Source organism: Myotis brandtii, unplaced genomic scaffold (genome assembly GCF_000412655.1).
Source record: "Myotis brandtii unplaced genomic scaffold, ASM41265v1 scaffold52, whole genome shotgun sequence".
In the NCBI taxonomy this organism is placed as follows: domain Eukaryota; kingdom Metazoa; phylum Chordata; class Mammalia; order Chiroptera; family Vespertilionidae; genus Myotis; species Myotis brandtii.
Genome location: NW_005369826.1, coordinates 2,636,173 through 2,647,092, shown reverse-complemented (window position 1 = coordinate 2,647,092; position 10,920 = coordinate 2,636,173). Strand labels below are relative to the sequence as shown.

The window sequence follows — 10,920 nt, the reverse complement described above, 5'->3', positions numbered from 1 at the left end:
AGATGTGAAAGGTGGACAGTGACAAAGGCTGATAGGGGGAAAAAAAAGATTCATTTGAAATATGGTGCTGGAATGTGTGTAAATCAAAGGCTATCAGATGAGTGATACAGGTACTCTGGGATGACAGAAAGACAAACAAGTGGGTCCCACAGCAAAGTAAGCTTGAAACATCACTGGAGGCAAAAATGACAAAACTGAAGCTGTCTTACTTCAGACACACCATGAGAAGGAAGGGCTCTTTGGAAAAGACAATCGTGCTGGCAAATATAGAAGGCAGCAGGAAAAGAGAAAGTCCAATTAAGAGATGGATGGACTCCACAAAAGAAGCCATAGGCATACGTCTATAGGAGCTGAGCAGGGCTGTTAGGACAGGACACTGAACATCACTCATTCATATGGTTGCCAAGACTCAGAGCCAACTCGACGTCACATAACACATAAACACAATTCATGAAGAATGTCTCCAATTCTAATGGCTACTTCCGTTACATACCAATATGCACCTTAAAAACGAGATTAATAAAAAAAGCCTCCCTCTACTTTCCAAAGACATGCAAGCTGAAGAATAGAGATTTAGTTCATTTTAACTCTTTAACTTTAGTCAGTTCAAATTTATTTTAATTATTTTGAAAATAATTTCCCCTGCTTGCATCTCCACACCCAAATTGATCTAATGTATAGTTAGCTTTATAGTTCAGAAAGACACTGGAATATTTACTATATAAATAACAATAATTTGAGATATTATCAATTAACATGCTAAAATTATTAAAGTAAAATTTTGGACCTTTAAGCATTATTACTACAAATAGAACTGCTTTACATAGGTGTGTGAGTAAAATGTAAACGAGCTAAATAAAAGTAATTACAAAAGAAAAATTCTAAATATGCACAGTTAGCATGAACGCATTTCTTCCAGTTCAGAATGATTTTTGCTTTGAAAGGTCACAAATAAGATTTCATTCCTCTGGGCATATTGATATGAAATCCTCTCTACTTAATTCTCAAAGGAAATGTGCCCTTGTTAGTGAATAATTTGCATTCTCTCTTTTGATTTACTTCAATAAACTGCAAACTAATAGGTTACTATCAACAGAAGAAATTCATCTAAAGCAGGCATATGAAATAGTTCTAAGTAATCTTTGAACTTAAAATGCTTAAAATGGTGACTGTGTGTAAATCAGGGGCTATCAGGTGAGGGATATTCCCAAACAAGTTCGGAAATATTTAACTGCCGCTGATAATAATTTATAAAGTAGGTATGTAGGCATTCGCCTGATAGATCTGAGAGGCATGTTAATGGAGTACAATGAAGACAGATAGCTCCCTTCTGGTAACACTGAGCAGACAGCCGCCTCATGAAGCACTTCTCCGCCAACGCACATCAATCTCGCCATGATGGCTGCTCAGATTAGACAGAAAGGCACACTCCTGTGAATCTTAAAAGGCCATTTCTGTCTCTTGTGAAGTTGTTTAACTTTGTTTTCATTTTACGGAGGCTGGCTGAGCTCTAACACACAGGATTTGGCAGACAGACTTTTACAAAATACCCAGGAAAGGGAGATTTTTACTGAAACATACATTACAAATTTCACAGAATAACCTAACCTTGACTTTAACTTGAGATACTATAACATGGGATTTGTTATTTGTTACTTTTTTCACACAATATAATATTCATTGATAGATTCATATTTTTGTAACATTATTTGACTTGACTTGTGACAATTTAGAATGATACCTGACAGTAAGAAGGCAGACTTTACATGGCACGTGTTTCATTGTTTTTTTTGTTTGCTTGGTTTTGTGTGATTTTATTTATTAAATATATATTTTTGTTGATTTTAGAGAAGAAGGGTGAAGGAGAGAGAGAGATAGAAGCATCAATGATGAGAGGCAGCTGAGAATGATTGATCGGCTGCCTCCTGCACACCCCCTACTGGGGATTTAGCCTGCAACCTGGACATGTGCCCTTGATCTGAATGGAACCTGGGACCCTTCAGTCCACAGGCCAATGCTCTATCCACTGAGCAAAACCAGCTAAGACTATTTTTTTAAATAGTACTATAGATGTCTCCTGTTTGAAACCTAATTTACATGGTTTATGAGCCACTCAAAATTATTAAGACATGCTAAGAAAAATATCAAATCACTGTTCCTGGACAGTCAATAAGAAAATGATTTGAAATGCTGAAAGCAACTTCCCAAAAGCATTGCTGCCATTCTTTATTCAGTATCATCCCCAACAGTGACATATACAAAATGTGGTTTCCTGTATTTTCCAGAAAATATTTGTTTCCTGGGTTTGTAAACCTGCAGTAAAGTAAAGCCAAAGTAAACAATATCAATGTTCAAACTATGTCAATAAATGTGTATTTAAAAACTAGTGCAATCTATTATTAAAGATACCATCAACAGGATAGCAGACAGTGCTGCTCAGAATTAATGTAATATTTTTGTTGGTTGGTTTTGACCAACACAATTGGCCAAACTAAGCCAGGATAAGCACACTCTTTTAAAAAATATTGCCACAAAATTTAAACATTCCCAAGAGACTGAAAGCCTTTGCCATAATTTTTGTGAATCTCTCAAATAAGGGAAGATTCCCAGTTGAATGATTATTACTGGAGAATGAGAAGATGATCTTCAGAAGATGCTTTTTGTGTTTCACAACATTTCATCACTTCTCAGTCCCTGGTGCCATTTTCTAGCCTCAGCCTTCACCACACACCCTTGCGTGCACTGGCCTCTTTATCTGCCAGGTTCTCAGTTGTCAGTGCATTTGAGGCTTAACTCTGTAAGCACTTAAACTACCCATCTTTCCCCTTCTTAGACAGGTCATTATTGCAACTCCCTTCTACTATCCTGACTTAGGACACAGGATTCCAGGATGACCAGTAGCCTAACAATGAAATACAATTGTAGAAAAGCAGATGCGAATACTGTCCCCAAAGCCTCAGTCCAGCCCCACTTCAGCTCCTACTCTTATATTTGCATTCTTTAATCCCCAGTGGAGACCCCAGGAAGTCCTATGTTCTTGTGTCATCAGTCTTCAGGTTGCTATCTTGATTTTCTGTATAGGTGTCTAAACGAGTGCTTTAGTTTCTTGTGGAAGTGAGAGCCCGCATTCACAATTGCTAGAACCATAGCATGGTACTTGTCAATGTCTGCCTGAGGACAATCTCCAAATTTCAAATACTCTATGACCAGACCTGCTCATCACCCAACCCTACTTGCTCCCATCTGAGGGAATGCTCTCTAGAGTCAATCATCATATCTGAACCAGAGCATGTTTGCTTCTTCCCATCCAACGTCCACCTGAGTGTGTATTTTATATGATTCATGTAATAATTTATTTGATGGTTATTTTCTCCATGAGCCTAAGGACTTGTGTGTTTGTCTGTTCCTCAGGTTTTCCCCAGAACTTAGTACAGTAATCAGCAAATGGTAGGTGTGGTGAAATAAGAATCATTAACTCAAGGGGAACAAACAAGCTCTTTTCCTTCTACCCACCCCAATACTCAGGAGAATTAAGAGGGCTAAATGGAGCTCTGACTCCCAAAGAGAAGGATTAAGGGTAAGTTCATACTCTAAAACACTAATTAATCCATATTGTCTAAAAGCTGAGTTTAAAATAGAATAAAAAAGTAAAAAACCCACTTCAATTTAGATGTAGAAATTTACAGAAGTATAAATATACCACAGCTTTTTTTGCATCCACTCCTCTACTGATGGGTACTTGAGCTGCTTCCAAATCTTGGCTATTGTAAATAACACTGCAATGAATATAGGGGTGCAAATATTCTTTTGAGTTTGTATTTCCAGTTTCTTTGCATATATCCCCAAAGTAGAATTACTGGATCATAAAAAGCCATGGTACATTTGCATAGTAGAATACTACTCAGCTATAAAAAAGAAGGAAATTTTACCTTTTGCAGAAGCATGAATGAGCCTGGAGAGTATTATGCTAAGTGAAATAAGCCAGTCTGAAAATGACAAGTATCATATGATTTCACTAATTTGTGAAATCCAATGAACAAAATAAACAAAGTAAAGAAAGACTAATGGAAGTAGAAGAGGGTAAAGGGGGAATAAATGGTGATGGAAGGGACTTGATATGGGGTGATAAACATATCACATAATATACAGATGATATTTGTAGAATTATGTAACTAAAACTTATATAATTTTATTAATTAACATCACCCCAATAAATTCAATTAAGAAAAAGAAAAAATACAAGAAAAAACTGCTTCCCTTCTAACAATAAGTAAAATCTGTATAATATGAAAAATCATATATGGAAGATAATAGTAGGATAGAATATGATGGAATTTTTACATAAACCATTAGTGATGCTATCTATAATAATAAAAGCGTAATATTCTATTTAGACCAGTCGTCCTTCCAGACGTCCTTCCTTCCAGACAAAGCTGCAACAGGCGGGGGCCGGGGCCAAGGCTCTTGCACAAATTTGTGCAACAGGCCTCTAGTCTTTAATAATAAAAGCGTAATATGCTAATTAGACTGAAAGTTCTTCTGGGCGACCTTCCGGAAGAAGCCGGGGCTGTGAGGGAAGCCCAGGTCCCAGGTGCCTGCCAAAGGCCGAAGGGAAGCCTGGGTCTTGGGTGCTGGAGGGAAGCCCGGGTACCAGGTGCCAGATGTAAGCCGGTGCAGTAGCCGGGGGAAGGAAGATCTACTTTTGCAAAAATTTCATGCATCGGGCCTCTAGTAAATTAATAAAAATGCCAATTTCTACTCTAAGTCTAAGTCATTTTCATAATTAGAATTAGCATTGTATTATTTATAAATGTATATTCAGTTTTTTAACTTAGCAAAAAAATAAGTAATTTTGCTAGTGATTATGTTATTGAAAATATAATTCCAATTACTTCCTGAGGTTCATTTGAATCAATCCTATATAATAAAAGGCAAATCAACCAAACAGTGCACTGACCACCAGGGGAAGATGCTAAATACAGGAGCTGCCCTCTGGTAGTCAGTGCTCTCCCACAGGGGGAGTGCTGCTCAGCCAGAAGCTGGGCTCATGGCTGGCAAACTCAGCAGTGGTGGCGGAGCCTCTCCCACCTCTGGGGCAGCACTAAGGATGTCTGACTGCTGGCTTAGGCCCGCTCCCTGCAGGGAATGGGCCTTCAGTTGGACATCCCCCAAGGGCTGCTGGACTGCGAGGGGGCGCAGGCCAGGCTGAGGGACTCCCTGATTGCACAAATTTCATGCACTGGACCTCTAGTCCTATATAATAAAAGCCTAATATGCTAAGTGTCCGGTCATCTGGTCGTCCATTCAAGCAATCAAAGCATAATATGCTAATGATATGCTAAGGTCACTCAACCGCTTGCTATGTTGTGCACTGACCACCAGGGGGCAGACATTCTGACAAGTAGGTTAGCTTGCTGTTGTGGTCCGGCCGATCTGTACTGAGCGAGATGGGCCAGACACACACTGGAGCCTACCTTTGGTCCTTCCCTGGCTGGCCAACCTCCCACATCCCTCCCTGGGCCCAGTGTGCACCACTGGGCTCCCTTGGCCTGGCCTGAACCCTCTCGCAATCCAGGACCCCCTCGGGAGATGTCAGAGAGCCAGTTTTGGCCCATCCTGCAGGCCAAGCCAAAGGACCCAACTGGTCCATGAATTCATGCACCGGGCCTCTAGTTTTATATAATTACCTAGACAACAGATATGTTTTATATCTAGATTTCATTATTTTTCCATGATTACTGGTAATACTGCAGTGAATATTTTCCCTGTGTAGGCTTACTTCCTTTAGTTAGATCCTAGACATAGAAATAGGGGGTCTATATATACAAACATTTTAAAGCACCTTGAGATAAACTGTCAAAGTATTTCTATTAGAATTTTGCCAATTTGTAATCATTTCCTATGTAGTGTGATTATTTCACTCACCTAACCAAATTAGCTATGTGTCTGATAAGACTGATTCTGTGTCTTGGCAAAATAAAAACAATTTTCCTAAAAGTCATATCAGTGGATTTTGGAAATAATAAACTATCATGTACATGTAAAAAAAAAAATAAAATGCTGCCTCTGTATCTATTATTGTTCAAAAGTTTGTAATAAAGTCCATATTTCTTAAGCATATTGAAAGTCTCTAAATAATGGAAAAATTTTATCATCAAATTTTACTATAAAAATCATAGTTTTTTATATTTTTAGTATTGAGGTTAGTGAATAAATATGGGATATAAATATATTTTTTATATTTCAGGCAAAGCAAACTATGAAATATACACAACATCTGGTGATATAAGGCGTTATATAAATTATTTGTCTAATCTTCATAATTTTGTACTTCTAGAAAGCCTAGCATTCTAAGATAACTCATGTGGAAGTAAAATGATCAGTGCATGTCTATTTGAGGGAAAGGCATAGCCTATACTAGTAGCAATTACCTCATTAAAGTGCACATTCAAGCTTTCATTATCTCCATCTGATCTTGTCTCTTACTTAATAGAATTTTACTTCTATTATCTAAGCTAGATCATCAAGCATTCTGTACTGCATAGACTCTGTCTTTTGATGACTTTTGTATTACTTTGATCACAGACTTGAAGACTATTACACTTTTGAAAACATCTTTATTAACACCTAAAGATTAGTCTGAAAGCGATCTGACTGCACCTGTCACAAATAAGCTTCCAAATAATTGCTGGATTTTTAATCATTTAATTAAAAACATTATAAAGTAGTTTATGCCTTCTTTCTTATAGTTTCCATTTTTCTTTACAAGCGCATATACTTTCACTCAAATCCCAAACAATCAATTAAATTCCTCCTTTAAAATGTCCATGTACATGCTTAACATAAAACATTACATTTTAATCACAATGAGTTAGTCTCTGAGGTACAATTCTTTTATTGAAGACAGAACAGAAACTATTTTCCTAGGCATAACTAATTCTCTGTAGAGCTTATTTTTGCATGCTTTATTACAGTTGTCAAAGACTATGAGCCACCTGAATTGGATTGCTGTTGTTACCTAGCATGATATTACCTTAGGGGCTGTAATTAATTCAGATCTGTGTAAGCTATCCCCACAGTTGATTTTAAAAACTGTATAAACATATTGTTCTCCTTTTTAGTCATATGTCAAAATAAGAAAAAATTGCCTTTTTTTCACTATATATATATATATATATATATATACTACATAATGCATATGCTTTGTTCTCTAAATACCAACACTAAAAATAAGTTCTAAATAAAACCCTACTATAAATTTTTATTAATATACTATAAAACCAAGTGAAATGACATTTTGAACACAATATATGCCCTATTTCTTGATACTTACATTATCTATACTCGTAAAAATGATTACTTCAAAAGTCTCACAATATTTAAAATGTTTATAAAAATTAATTTATGGAATGAACTAGAACATTCTTTTGTGTGCTACATATAGCACAAAATCATACTTCCAGTTTTATTCTTGCCAAAATTTCCAGGTCTCTAAAATGTATAAGGATATATTTCTCAAGTTGAGAAATCTATGGGACAATAAAAACATTATTCAGACACATACACATTTTGTTAAAAGAAACTATGCGATATAAAAAAAAACACCTCTAAATATACTAAATTCTTAGGAATGCTACCTTTAGTACTTAAATATGACATAAGTAAATTAAAATTACTTAGTATACATCAATGATATGTGTGATAGAATTAGTGGGTTTTTTTCCCCACAAGTAGAAATTAAGCTCTATAAAATGACTATTATCTTTAGATTTTTACAGTATAACATTAAAGAAAAAAATATAGCAAACTGTAAACTTTCATAATTGGAAAATAATATTAGCAAAGTTTACACTGAATTTTTTTTTTTGCCTAACTGTTTTGGCTCAGTGGATAGAGCGTCGGCCTTTGGACTCAAGGGTCGCAGGTTCGATTCAGGTCAAGGGCATGTACCTTGGTTGCGGGCACATCCCCAGTGGAGAGGGTGCAGGAAGCAGCTGATCGATGTTTCTCTCTCATTGATGTTTCTAATTCTCTGTCCCTCTCACGTTCTCTCTGTAAAAAATCAATAAAATATTTTTTTTAAAAGTTTACACTGAATTTTTAAACTATTACCTTTCCGAAACACCACTGGCTGCTCTTGCCATGACGCACTCACCAAGAATCAGCAGTTCCAGAAGCTGTAGGAAGGCAACCTTGAGCATGGCTCTGACCTTAAATTGCAATGCCTTTTTGAAAGGGTACAAGGAGAGCTTCAGCTCAACACTCAGTACCAACCATGGGCCTATACTGGTGGGTTACTCCAAGGACCTTGTGATGGAAGGTATGATGCAGAAGCTGGTGAACCTGGCCAAATCCAGGGATGTGGAAGCCACCTGGGAGCTCATGTTCAATGAGGAAAAGATGAACTTTACTGAAAATCGGGCAGTGCTTCATGTGGCCCTGTGGAGTGGGTCAAACACATCCATTCTACAGAAGCTGGTGAACCTGGCCAAATCCAGGGATGTGGAGGCCATCCTGGGAGCTCATGTTCAATGATGAAAAGGTGAACTTCACCGAAAATCGGGCAGTGCTTCATGAAGCCCTGTGGAGTGGGTCAAACACATCCATTCTGGTGGATGGCAAGGATGAGATGCCAGAGGTCAACAGGGTCATGGAGAAGATGAAGTTTTGCTGCCAATACATTGGAGGTGGTAACTGGGAGGGATACTCAGGCAAGCCCATCACAGACGTCAATAACATTGTCATCATTGGCTCTGACATGGGACCCCTCATGGTTCCTGAAGCCCTCAAGCTGTACTCTTGGAGAAGGCCCCAGGGTCTGGTCTGCCTCAATAAATGATGGGACTCACATTGCCAAAACCCTGGCCACCATGAACTCTGAGTCCTCCCTGTTCATCATCACTTCTAAGACCTTTACCACCAGGAGACCATCAGGAAGGCAGAGAAGGGGAAGGAGGGGCTTCTCCTTTGGCCAAGGATCCTTGTGCTGTTGCAAAGCACTTTGTTGCCCTGTCTACCAACACAACCAAAGTGAAAGAGCTTGGAATTGACCCTCAAAACATGTTCGAGTTCTGGGATTGGGTAGGAGGATGCTACTAGCTGTGGTCAGCCATGAAACTCTCCCCTGCCCTGCATGTAGAATTTGACAACTTCAAGCAGCTGCTCTTGGGGGATCACTGGATGAACCAGCACTTCTGCATGACACCCCTAGAGAATAACACCCCCATCCTGCTAACTTTGCTGGGTATCTGGTACTTCAACGGCTTTTGGTGTGAGACCCATGCCATACTGCCCTATAACCAGTGCTTGCACTGCTTTGCTGTCTACTTCCAGCAGAGTGACATGGAGTCCAATGGGAAGTGCATCACCAAATCTTGCATGGTTTGGTTTATCTGACAGGCCCCATTGTGTGGGGGGAGCCAGGGACCAATGGCCAGCATGCCTCTACTAAACCATCTACCAAGGCACCAAGATGATATCCTGTGACTTCCTCATCCTAGTCTAGACCCAGCAACCAATAAGGAAGGGTCTGCATCACAAGATTCTCCTGGACAACTTCTTGGCCCAGATTGAGGCCTTAATGAGGGGAACATCGACAGAGGAGGCTCAGAAGGAGCTTCAGGCTCCAGGAAAGAGTTCAGAATACTTGAAGAAGCTGCTGTAGCATCGGGTCTTTGAAGGAATTCATCCAACTAGCTCTATTGTGTTCACCAAGCTCACACCATTCATTTTTGGAGCCTTGATTGCCACGTATGAACACAAGATCTTCGTTCAGGGCATCATCTGGGACATCAAAAGCTTTGACCAATGGGGTGTGGAGCTGAGAAAGAAGCTGGCTAATAAAATTGAGCCTGAACTTGATAGCAGCAACCCAGTGATCTCTCATGAGTCTCCCACCAATGGGCTGTTCAACTTCATCAAGCTGGAGCATGACACTAGAAGCCAATAAACTTATGCTGGGTTGCAGTCTTGTGACTTCTGTTTGTTCCTCCTCACCAGAGTCTGCACTGCATGGTCCTGCCCAGAGCACCATCTTAGACCACTGACTTAGACCACAAGCTCTTTGAGGATGCTGGTCTGGAATTGTCACCCCCAGCCTCCCCATGTCCATGCTCTTCTGTTTTACAATTAGCTGACAGGTGTGCATTCCTATATTAATTAAGAGGAAAACACTAAACCACAGAGTTTAATTTAATTCACTCCTTGGATACGATCCCTTAGGAATAAATTACAGAAAAAGAACTGTAATTTTATATTACAAAAATCAAAAGATGCAGTTTTCATAAGACAAGAGCTGATTTTAAGATTAAAAAAAAAACACAAAAAAAAACATGTCATCTATTGCCCATAAGACATTTGTCACATTTTGGATAAGCTTGAAAAAAATAGCACTTGGAATTGTTTTACTTGTTTTGTGTTGCTATAACTAAATACTATAGAGTGGATAGCGTAAACAACAGAAACCTATTTTTTTACAGCTGTGAAGGGTGGAAAGTATGAGATCAAAGGACCTATTAAATATTTGAATATTTTATATACCTCTAATGAATATATTCTGATTTCAACCAATATTTCCCAACTCTATGCTACCATATTTTAAGTGATTTTGTAGCAGGAATCCTGTATCAAATTGGAAGAGGTAAACTGTTGAATATTTGTTGAACATACAATGACTTAGAGGCAGATTTAATTTGTGCCTTCAAACCTACCCTAGACATTTATATAGGGGCTTATAGTTAGCTACTGGCTAAGTTAGATAATATTTGTGAAAACATCTGGTCCATTGTTTGACAGATAGTGGAAACTGAAAAATTAGAAGGATTTTACTCATTTTACTCTTCATATTATAGTTGAGAATATTCACATTATAGATTGTGTAAAAGGTTGTAGTGAGTATTACTGCACTTAGAAGTATCATCT

The 10,920-nt window shown here is 38.3% G+C and overlaps 1 pseudogene; it reads left to right on the top strand.

Moving 5' to 3' along the window:
* The first annotated feature begins 8,114 nt into the window (after nucleotides 1-8,114).
* On the top strand, nucleotides 8,115-9,949 carry LOC102250767 (annotated as a pseudogene).
* Nucleotides 9,950-10,920: the final 971 nt, after the last annotated feature.